The sequence below is a fragment of the Lissotriton helveticus genome, chromosome 2_1 (assembly GCF_964261635.1).
Source record: "Lissotriton helveticus chromosome 2_1, aLisHel1.1, whole genome shotgun sequence".
Lineage (NCBI taxonomy): Eukaryota > Metazoa > Chordata > Amphibia > Caudata > Salamandridae > Lissotriton > Lissotriton helveticus.
The window spans coordinates 2104259228-2104271613 of record NC_136059.1 but is presented as its reverse complement, the minus strand read 5'-3'; positions in this window follow the sequence as shown (position 1 = coordinate 2104271613).

Here is a 12386-nt window from a genome sequence, read left to right as displayed (position 1 = left end):
ATAGGCCTCTTCTGTCTGCACGTGGGCAGACAAAGATGAGTGAGTGGATGGATGTGCAGATGAATGAGTGAATAGATGGATTTAAGGACGGATGAGTGAAAGAATGAATAGATGGGTGAAAGGGAGGATGGATGTATGGATGAGTGAAAGGGTGGATGTAGATATGGGTGGATGTAGAGATGGGTCGATGGATGGATGGACACTCAGAAGGAATGATGAAAGACTGAATGATAGATTTAATGGTTGACAGAATTTAAAGGTGAAATTGTGGATATCAGCCGGTGGATGGAAGGATGAATGGATAGATGATTGGATGGGAGAGGCAAGAGAGCTATTCTGGGGAGAGTTGTGATGACTTGTTTCATTTGCTCGGTGCCATAAAAGCTTTGGTTTGAAGGGGGTCTATTTTAATTTTCTAGATACTCCCTTGTCTGGAATAGTCCGAATTGTCACACTTGTAGGAGTGCGAGGGTTAGTAGTTGTGTTGAAACTGTTTTGGCAGTGCTGACAGCAGCAATGCCCTCTGCAAGCGGAAGTGGACTCCTGACAGGGCCTTTGTACTTAATTGTTTTACAAATTAAACACCACATTCTGCCATTGCTGCTTCTCTGACCGGCCATGAAGGCCCGCTCCTGCCTGCCTCGCTGCCTGCTCAGGGACAGTGGCCGCGTCTGAATGCACACACAGGGTGCACGGGTGTGCTTGGAGACACTATTGTCTAGAAGAAAGAGATGCGTTGAAGGTCAGGAGGAAGCATGACCCGTAGTTGTTACAAATGGTAGGCTTGTGTACGGAGAGTGCTGCCTGTCTGACAGGGGGCTTCCTTAGAGCTACAGTGGCATCAAGAGGACAGAGGGGGCGCGGGCGCGGGGGGCACAGCAAGCCTCCCTTTGTGTAGCTGCCCTCGCGCGTGCCCAGTGCCTTGTCCCGCGCGGGCAACAGTTACATACATTACCTATAACGTGGCAAGAGTCCCGGTTTCTCCTGATCCCCTTGAAAGAAGATGAATAGTCAGGGGCGTAGCTACCACTGTGCAAGGGCACCAAGGCCCAGTGCCCCGAGGGGCCCTTAAACCCTGATAATATTACTTTACTACCCAACAGCTGTCACGGGGGCGTGTTCATTGCTTGCAGCAGGGCCCATTTAATCAGCATCCCGAAAATGTAATGCTGTACACAGTGCTTACTTTTTTTTAAATAATTAGTTCGGTGCTCAAATCTCTGCTCAGAAACCCCCAGACCTTGGTGCATCCTCGGTAGCCCTCCTTCCGCCTCGTGCCTCTTTAATCCACTATCGGACACTCCCCACCCTTTCACTCCCTCTGGGGGGGTCTTGATTTCTCCCTTATGAAGGGTCTTCCGTCTTTCTCTTCCTCCAACTTGCCGTTTTGTTTATTCCTCTCTCTTTTCCTTTGGTATATCTCTAATGCAGAAAAATAAGTGCCGGTCCCCAAAAATGAGCGCTGGTGCCTAGGGTGGCTCACATTACGCACTGGCTGCAGAGGTGTCACGTTTCCCCGCGCGAGCTCTCTGTGTGCGCCTCGCAATGCTTATGCTTTCAGGCAGAATCAGAAAGGCCCAAGAAACGTTAGAAGGGTATTAACAGGATGCAAGTAAAGAAAGCGCGGGTAACTCAGCAGGGTAGATTGTCTTTGCAGGTCTTAGCTGCTGCCATGCACAAATCACCCTAAAATGAAGGCTCGTGATTTTAGAAATAAATACGTTCCATATTTTCTTTGACATAAATATACCTCCATTCCAGTCCACATGCCATGTGCAGTGGTGTGCACAAAGAGCTCCTTGCCTGTTGTTTTCATCTAAACATGAATAGCATTAAACGTGCCAAATTACCAGATACGTTCCTAATCGTTTCATTTTCGTTCATTGTCCTGATTTATCGCTTTGATTCAGAAATAAGCTAAGACATACCAGTAACAGAAGACATTTCACATACACACGTTTGAAACAAAATCTGTGCAAAGCCTGCGCACCCTGTGTAAGAAAGGTAGCGTTATATTATAGTTATCGGGCAGTTATTGGTAAGGTGGGGCCCGCGGCCGCTGCCAATGCCGCGGGTGTAGTTATCAATGGTGTAGCAAGTGCAGTGGCACCGGGCCCTGGGGCTAATGGCGCCGACTCAAATGCAGTTGGCTGTATTTGTTCATCCCCTATGGGTTCTGCTTTTTTGGGTGGGGGTGATGGGGGTAGGGTCTCTCAAATATTGTGTTTGCCAACTGTTGCAATGTGTTTATCTGTCAAAGTGCTTGATTCGATCAATTGACATATTCATTCACCTTTAAGGATAACGTTTTATGTTTTTTGCCAGTAACCAGGACCTCCCTGTTTTGACTGGTAAACACGAGCACGGCCCTGTGTTTTCTATTCTTTTGCGTAGCAATGCTGGGCCTGGACTCAGTTGTGGTGATCTGCTTCTGAAAATGTGCACTGATTAAAAGGGGGTGCTCGAAGGCTTTGAATGTGTATTATTTGATTTCAGAACATGCAAATGGGTTGCATTTAGCTATAATCTCTAGAAAATATGTTCTTAAATCAAATAAAACATTTTAGGCCCAAGACTTACTGTAAGCCTCCTATGTAATGTAAGACCTTTCTGTTTTTCAGTGTGTATGTGAAGCGCTCTGATACATGCGGGTCTAGCTAGCGCTATATAAAACTTTTAAAATAAAAATAAAATAAGGATGTTTTATTCCCTTTGAGGCAAAAAAAAAAATAAAGAAATAATATGGGTAAAGTTGGATATAGGCCCTAAATAAATGCTTTTGAAATTGTCGATGGACTGCATTAGCTTTGTCTGGTGCAGCTTTCCCCAGACCTTCCCTGGGCCTGCCTCACCCTCAGTGTTAGGACCTGGGCGGGCCCCGGAAAGCACAGTGTAAACCCATAGAAAAGTAAATGTCTCAAAATGAACCCCCTGGGTCTCGATCAGCCTTTTCAAAATGACAAGAGCTTGGCATTGTTTTGCAAAGTCGAGAATTTCCAGGAAAGTGGTCTGTGTTTTCATACGTCTCCATATGCAGATGTATCTGTTGAACACAATGAGTGCTGAAGTGGGGGCAATTGAGAGGGAAACCCGCCAGGCGAGCACCCTTCACAGAACATTCAACCCCACTCGGCGATGCTTTGTTTTCAGTGCATGTGTGAACGTGCTCGTAGCTGGCTGGGTTTACATGCAAATCGCCTCAATGTATTTCAGCCTCTAAATAGATAATGACTGCACACCTCTCACCCTCAGCCGTGCAAATGGCTTCCCAGATTCCTCATGTTTGGGGAGGGGCAGTGCGCACTTTCGGGGGAAAGTTTGAATTTTGTCTATTCTCTCCTTTTCATATTAAATAACGTAAGCATCATATGTGGACCCGAAAGAGCATCCGTGTTTGATATTTACATAAATATATATTGCTTGCTTTCTCCAATTTGAAATTTAACCTTCATTGCACTGTTTTCTCTGGAGGAGAAGCGCTGTGTAGATACAACCCCTTAGAGTTTGCTGCCGTGTGCAACTACCCATACTGTCCCTGGCTGTCGTTTTCATAGGGCTGGTTCTAATTTATTTGGACAAACAATGACAGTGTTTTAGTCTTTTTTTCAGATTTATATAGGGCGAACTTTACCCGAAGGTATGGAGCTCTTTAGATGAGCACCAGTTACGTTACACAAGGACACCTTCATTTTGGGTAGGCGCGGGGAGATTAAGAGATTTGCCCAGAATCACAGGATGTTGAGCAGACGCTGAGATTCGAACCTGGTTCCCCAGCTCCAAAGTCGGCTACTCTAAAACACTTACCAACCGTTTTGGGAGCGTTTGGGTTGCGAGATTCAGATGCGCGCTCGGGAGAGCTTGTGAGACGCCCTGCGGTCTTCTAAGCGCAAGGGGTGTTATATGCCTTTTAGGACCCTGACACCTGCAGACCGAGGGACTAAAAATGAAGTTAGGATGGCGCGGCGGAGTTTTCATTCGTCCTTTTTTGCGCATTTTCTCCCCCCCAGCAAAGAAAACAATGCCTTATCGCGAGCCGACTGCCCGGGCTACAACGGTCTCTGTTCAAATGTACAGTAGACGCCATACTGGCGGGGGTGAGGCCGGGCCACTCTCTTTAAATCTAACAATGTTCGAGTCAAATCTATTTTTACCAGTGTAGCCACTGGAAATATATCCCCACAGTATCAGTGCCCGCATGTCCAGACTCTCCGGACGATGAGTTGCAGCAGTTAGCAGCACTGGATTAAACATTCATGAAAGTTTGTCACCCTATGCATGTTGGTCTTCCATGTATCTATGTACGTATGTGGTGGTATTTCTAAACCGTGAACCTAGCTGGCTGGCAAGGGAGTGCAAGTACAGGGAGATCCATGGTGTGGAGGAGTTAGAAGGGGGAAATGGAGCTAGCGGAATGCCAAAGAAGTCAGCCTTTCTCAGGTAGGGCTCCTTGAAGAGCAATGTTCAATTTCTTCGTGAACTGTATAGGGTTGGTGCTGTTATGATGCCTGAGGGGCTCTTGTTCCATATCCTGGGGCATGGGCTAGGGAGGGTTGTTGTTTTCAAGTTCAAGTTTCAAAGCTTTATTCGACAGCATTGTCATAAAAGCATTTTCACCCTAATCTAAACATAAATAAATACTATACTAAGTTACAACAATTAAAATACACATTAAATACAAAATGCTGGCGAATTCATGTTTTAAAAAAGAATTTTACGGCTAAAAGTACAAAGTCATTGTACCTAGATCACTGATAATAAGACCAGCTAAAAACATAATACTATTCATTTATCACTTTTCATTAAAGTTAAAGTGCGGGTGCGTATGATCCATGCCCAGCCCAAATATTTAGCTAGGGTTGTTGTTTTACTTTCTCTTACATGTAGTGTTAAGACTCTAAACAGGCAGTGGCCGAGCTCCTCGTCTGGCGTTGACCTGTGAGCTAGGTAGTAAACAGTTTCCATGGAGTTAACCCCAGTAAACAAGGCTGGCCAACATGGCAATAGATCAGTCGCATGGGGCTGGGTCGGGTGTAGATGCCTCACAGGGGCCTGAGGGTTGATCTGCCATCATTTATGGCGCCGTCACCTTCAAATCTTGGTATACCTCTCAACTTTTCGAGCCTCCGAGTAGGGTGGTATAGATTGGTTTTAGAGCGCCATCTCAATGGAATCAAGCGATGGCACATTTTGAGAGAGTGAGGAAGACCTTCATGGCGGTGATCTAATTGACGACTATGGAAATCATTTGGCGTGTTTGGAGGATGAAGAGGAATTCAAGGAAGTTTATCCCCTCCAAATGAGATTGAGTTGAAAACAGCCCCCTCGTGAACCCAAAACTCTAGCAACTTGAGAGGTTTGAGAGAGTTGCCATTGGCCCGATGGGCTGGTAAGCTGGGTCAGACTGAAATGGAGTTCTTTATGGGCCTCTTCTCACCAAAGGTTTGTAAAAGAAAAGCTAATGAACAACAGTGTGAGAAGAAACTATGTCAAAGCTGATGGATGTGAGCCCAATGCTGCCGAAAGAGACAAGAATAGGAAAGGAGAGAGAAGTATTGAAAATGACGAAAAAGAGAAAGAACTCGATGGCAATAGAAAAGTAAGAAATATAATAAGGAGGGAGAGTGAAAGAAAGATGGGTAGATAGAAAGGGGGAGGAAGTAAAGCAGGAATGAAGGAAGAGTGATGTGAAGAAGATGTGAAAAAGGGTGAAAAGGATAGGAAAGGGTGATAGATGGAACATGGATGGTAAAAATATTTATACAAGGAAGAAAGGATCCATGAGTGGAAGGATCGATTGATGAAAGAGTGAAAGGATGGATAAAAGGGCAAAAAGATTGATGGAAGCTTACAGGATGGACGTCTTGAAGGGTGAATATTTAAATGGATGTAATTATGGTTAGTAGCATAACAGAATAGAAGGAACAATGGGATGGATGGCAGATATTAGAAATCTGTGGATGGATAGGTTGATGAGGGAATGGATGGATGCATGGATGGATCCATTGATTGAAAAGATGGAAGCATGAATGGGTGAAGAGATGAATGGATAAGTGAAATGATGATGGTTGGAAAGTGAATGAATGAATGAAAGGATGGATGATTGGTTGGAACAGAAAATAGATGATGCATGGATGGTCGAAAGGATCCCTGAATGGATGGAAATGCGAAGGAACTAATGTAAGAATGAAAGGAGGGGTGGATGATAAATGAGAGGATGTGTAGACGGATGTCATCAATTCTGCCCTACAAAGAGAATAATTGATTCTGGGCAATCAGTGGTTTGCACTACTTTCTTCTGGTCTGTTTTCAGCTTCCTAAGCTTGCCAGATTCCTAGTAAAGGTACATTTTACCCACACAAGTAGGTTCTGTAAATATATCGCAACATAAAAAGATGATGGATGGAATGCTGAACATTGTGAAGCATTCACCCCCAGTCACAGATCTGGGTTAAATCCATTGTTCTTGTGCTCACCACACGTAACTGACAGGGCAGGTCTTCCCTGAATCGGAAAACAAGCATCCTGGGACCGGTTTCAGGGTATCATACTTCATCAGCCAGGATGGCTTGAATCCAGTGGCAAAGCGAGCACAGGACACACACCTGGGCATACCCTTCACACTAAGGGCGACTTATAGAAACACAAAAAGATGTTGGAGGGAATACTGAACATTGTCAAGTGTTCACGCCCAGTCATAGATACGGGTTAAATTCATCATTCTTTTGCTTGCTACATCACCTGAGCTTGGACCCAGCCATATACAAATCAGTTTGATCCTGCTCCTCTTTGCTTTCAGTCCAGCCCGACTACCAGGCTAGGTCCTCCCTTGACCAGAAAACAAGTATACTGGGACCTATTTGAGGTATCACCCCTCATCAGTCAGGCTAGCTTGAATCCAGTGGCATAGTGAGCATGGGACCTACATTGGGGCATACCCATAGCCACTTTGGGCGCACATAGCAACATCACAAAATAAAATTAAGGATGACTTATAGTAACACAAAAAGATGATGGACAGAATGCTGAACGTTGTCAGGCAATTTCACCCTTTAGGAGGCTACACTATAATAGGACAGCAGGGACTTTCATGGTTGGATCAAATAAATAAATAATGTCAGCCGACTCGGCTTTGAAAGTCGCTCCATAGCTTTCAGACCAGTGGAGAAATTCCACTTCAAGTAGGATTTTGAGCCCTGATGATGTCCACATTGGAAGAAAAGTGGTGGCTGGATTGATTTGATTGATGGCAGGATTGATTTGACTGCTTCTTTTTTTGATGTATCATGGATTGAGTAAATTTGGAATTCAAAATTAATCTAAAGAAGACTCCCAAGAGACCTCTTTGTGATTGGATGATAACTAATATACAGACCAAGATTATACTTTTGTGAACTATTGTACAAAGAAAGGACTGACACTTACACGCTCCTTTTACATAGGTTTGAACTTTGCTTTGACGTGGCCCAGTGGCAGTGGGACCTCATTAAGTTGAGCGTGATAGGAACATTATTGAATTCACAGATTATACATCTGTGCGCTCTGGGTTGTCGCCCCCACTGCAAACTAGTTGTGTTTACATGTTTGAAAAGCACTACTGTGCATACGGGTTCACCTATATGCACACCATTAGAGACCTGGGTCAATGGGTTAAAACTCTGATTACGCACCCCTGGATCTATGGGAATTCCAGTGCTTGACTGAGTTGTGTACAATTGTTTTTCATACACTGCAACACCCTTTACTTAGACTGCATGCTGAAGTTATTCCCCGTTTAACCTGTGGGATTATCGCTGACAATCCGATTACTTTATGGGAATGATACATTTGGGACGTTTGATATTGGCTGGCTTGGACTAATTATGACTGAATGACAGGTGAGAATCTACAGTGATTTTCCCATTCATGCGGTATTTGCTGATATGCGGATTTTTAGGTCTCGCGACCTATCGATGCGCGCATGCGCATCGAGCGGAGCGAGAATTCAAGCGGCGAAAACATCATGAAACCACCAGCTTTTTGCTGGCGTTTTCATGGCGTTTTCATGCAGTTCATGTGAACCACGTGTTCAAACATGAACGCGCATCAGCCTCCCTCCATTTGCCGCACAGCACATCAAAGGGCTTTGCCCAGCGTGCGCTCTGCGGCTTCTCCTCCCCTAATTAGTCATTTTCGCCGCTCCCCTGCCCGCCGTCTCGCATTTCTCCTCCCCCTCCCCTTCTCTGCCTTCCTTTCCCGGCGCACGCATTTTTTTTTTTTACAAGCATTTCTCCTCCCTCCTCCCCCTCTACAAGACATGCACGTCACAGAGAAACACGTGCATGCACAAGAGCACACTTTTAGCTCATTGGCAACATTTTTCGTCCGCCCGCTTGCACTTGTTGTGTTTCTCTTTCATCAGGCCATGCACTTTGGGACCTTTAACAATATCTACGCAGCCTGCGGCCAGCTGACGTTCACTACTGAACTCTCGGAATTTTGAACCAACGAATCAATGAGCAGTCAGTAGCTCTCGCACCAAGACTAAACCACTTTATGAACATAATTTTTTATAAATTAAAATCGCTAAACGCCGGCAGCCCATTTCCACACTCTGCCGTCTCACGCCTGAGAGCACTGCTTGGCTTTACCTAGTAATCCTTCCCACCCCCTCACAGCACAGCGCAGTCTACAAGCACCCGAGATTCTCCATTCGAGCGCAGCGCCCCACCCACCAAGACGCATGTTTACATTTAACGAATACCCCAACCAGTGAAGTGTCACGGCTGAACACGGGCGGCATTGCGATACGTGCAGTTACACCAAGAAGCAAAAAAAGGCAACAAAACACAGCCACCAAAAGGCTACACACGTTTCTGCATGCGATGTATGTGAATGCCACGGTATCCTAAAACAGACTAACTGCTTAACAAGTGTAGGCATTAAACAACAAGCATTGGCATAGCCAATAGGTCTCGCTTGTGGGACCTTATAAGTATTTTGTTTTGCAGCACAATATCCTTGTAACTAAATACTTATAAGGTCCTACAAGCGAGACCTATTGGCTATGCCAATGCTTGTTGAGTATGGAGATGAAATATATTAACGGGGCTTTACTGGTTATCGAACATCACTGGTTCTGTTATGTCCCATACTATGTTCCTACTTCAGAAGCCGTCTGGAGTTATGTCCCCGTTTTTGCAGACATTTTGGTGATGTCTTTATAGATTGCAGCAAAAAAGACCTCATATTCCTACTCCACTCTGTGTCTGAACTTATTTTTTTTACTCAGGTACCACGTTTTAAAAAACGTTTAACTCTGCTATACTCATAGGACTACTTTTTTTTTTAATAACTTTATTTAGGTATTTTGCAGAAGTAGCAAGACAAAAACATTATACAAGGCTCAATCTCAGTGCATGGCAAGTATACAGCCGGTAGGGCACTACTTTTAAACTAGGATCCTGGTAACTTCCCTTTCCTCCCGGTGGCTACCTTTAGTACACATGGCAATTCTTTTAAAATGGCACTATCATCTTTTTTCCACGTCATCTTTTTCATAACTCAGCATACTAACTTGGAGTATAAGATCTGTAGGACTCATGTCATGGGGTTGTGGCTGTCTGGGTAGGTTTGATCACTTAGTCGACTAAATTCGGTGTGTAGCCTGTAGTTTTGTATCACATTTCTGAGACTCCTTACTGCTAATTATGGAATTATTCACTCTATTGGTGAAGTCACCTCAATAGAAAAACTTTTCCCCATGTCATCGTGACTCAAACTAATGTATGAATATCTGCATTTATCATTTGAGGCCTTGAAAATGTCTATGTGGCGAAACGTGTTGTCTGCGGCCTTCTTTTGTTGTCACATTTTATTCGCAAGGACTGTGAAAAATGCTGGGAAGAACAAATACAACCATCATATATTCACATTTCTGAGTACCTCATTACTGTTCAAATACAGTGACCATTAAACTTCCTAGTGTGCTTCGGTACCTTTTCTCCATAAACCTGCCAGTCTGAGAATTTTCTCCAGGTTTGCCATTTCATCCTTGGTGGCAGGGAATACATAGCAGAAGAGCACCAACCTACAAACATTTGCCTTGGTATTACAAAATAGGTTTCTCTGATTGTGAACGGCATCTGGGTGTGCGGACATTGGGGCATGGCCATCACTTGCTATTGTTTTCACTGTCCTTAAGTATTGCAGCCTTGCTTGATTGTGGTGGTAGTGTTTAGCTGTTATATTCCACTTTTATTCCAAGAGTCTTTAACACTATCCTGGAATTTTGGCAACTCTCATGTGTTCCATATTCTTTTCTACCTTTCAGTCTTAGGTCATGCTTTTTGCCCCTATATTCCAGGCGCAACTATCTAAATACACCACATAGGATTTGGTGTTTGACAGACTCCCTATCTAGAGTACTAAACCCTACATTACAGAAATCTGTCTTCATGACTCAACTATCTGTACCAGGACCATCTCCTTCTGATTCTGGATTCGATTCAATAGTTTGAAGGTCTGCAAATTGAATCTTTCCGAGAGGGTGCACACAGAGGGCCATATGTATCAAGCAAATTCGCATTCGCAAAGGCCGAAATGCCCTTAAGGAATCGCAAATTACCACCAACTTCTAGTTGGTGGTAAGTTGCGAATTCCTTGAAAAATGCACATTTTTACAATTTTCCAAGTGCCATGTGACGCTCATACATGCCCTTAGGGCATGTATGTGCGCCACATGTGCACCCATGCATATTTCAGGGGTGCAACAGGGTGTCCTTTGGACACGCCTGCACCCTTGAAATTATTCTCAATTTGCGATTAGCAAATTGCGAATCGCAAATTGAGAATAATTTCCCATTCATTTCTATGGGCCTTCTGGCCCATAGAAATAAACGGGAAAGTATTCCTTAATTGCGATTCGCAATTTGCTAATTGCAATTAAGGAATTGTAAGAAATCGCTAAAAAAATTTGATTTTGTACATACATACCCATTTGCGATTCTCAAATAGCGATTTCTTAAAAAGCGCTTTTTGAGAATCGCAAATGGGTATCTTGATACATATGGCCCAGAATTCGGAAAAAGTGGGTTCTGCATTTCTCATCGAAGGACCACAGATTAGCCATTTTCTCACTCTAGTATTTCCTGCATTGGTGGTAGGCTAGAGGATGCTTTCACAGCAGTGTTGTGTTGTATTGAATTGCGCTAAAGTGCTTCTCTGCAAGGGTAGCATGCAACACCGTGTAGGGTGTGTTAATGATAGTGTTTTGTCTTTGTTTTGATTCTGTGTGGGAAGTGTTTCCATGACGTGCTTGAGGACCAATGAGGTTCAGGGATGCAACACTTAGCAGAGCGATGGATGAAGAAGTGAGAGAGAGGTTTACAGTTGATGGTTTTCTGTGAGCTGGCAGATTTAAGCAGCTCTGCAGGTCTCTTTATGGTGCTTCCTATGGTCACGGTCCACTTAACTGGTTACGGTGCTGGATTGTACATTCTGAGATGTTTTGTTTAAAGTTTAAGGGCCGGAGTAGTGATGGCTTAAAGGGAGACATGATGAAGAGATCTGCTGGGATGGACTTTGTTAATATCATCCCCATATCTGATTGCCATTGTAGGTTGTCAAGAAGCCATTGTAATATGTAGCTTATTTGGTGGCAGTGGCGGCTCCTCCGTTAAGGCAGAGGAGCGTTGCCACCAGTTATGGAAAAATAAAATAGTAATAAACTTAATTTATTACCATTTTATTTTTCCAAGCGAGTGTCAGGACGGGGAGGGGGTGGCGTAGGGCTTACTGGTTTCTGCTCCTGCCAGTCAGGCAGCAGCAGAAAGCAGTGATAGGCAGGGCACTTGAGTTTAAACTACGCATGTCTTTTTGGCAGGCCGTCTTGCGACGGCCAGCCAGACATGCATAGTTTAAACCTCTCTAACCCTGTTGTCTTAAGACAGCTGAGTTAGAGACCGCATAAGGCTTTAGTGCCCTCAGGAGCCACAAGAGAGGCCACTCCCTCCAATCCTGGCGCTGCTTTAATGCTGCATGAAAGCAGCACCAAGATTGGTTACTGCAGCTTCCTGGTCCTGCTGCATTGGAGCCTGCTTGCCTCCCTGTCCCCAAGCGAGGAGGACATTGCGCCAGGATAGAAGGTAAGTGTATTTTTTTTTCTTTCTTAATAACTTATTTTATTTCCCTCCCACTCCACTACCCTCCTTGCATACCCGCTGCCACTGAACGGTGGACTATATTGAAATTCTCCCTTGGCCAGCGTCATAGGTCAAATCTCTTTAGCTATTCCATGCCTGTAAAGCTGGTGATGGACAGTTTATTTGCTGTGGACTAGGTGGAGGAGTGTGGCTCAATGGTTAGAGCGGCAGACCCTGATGCAGAGTTCTGGCCAGGGACCAGGGTTC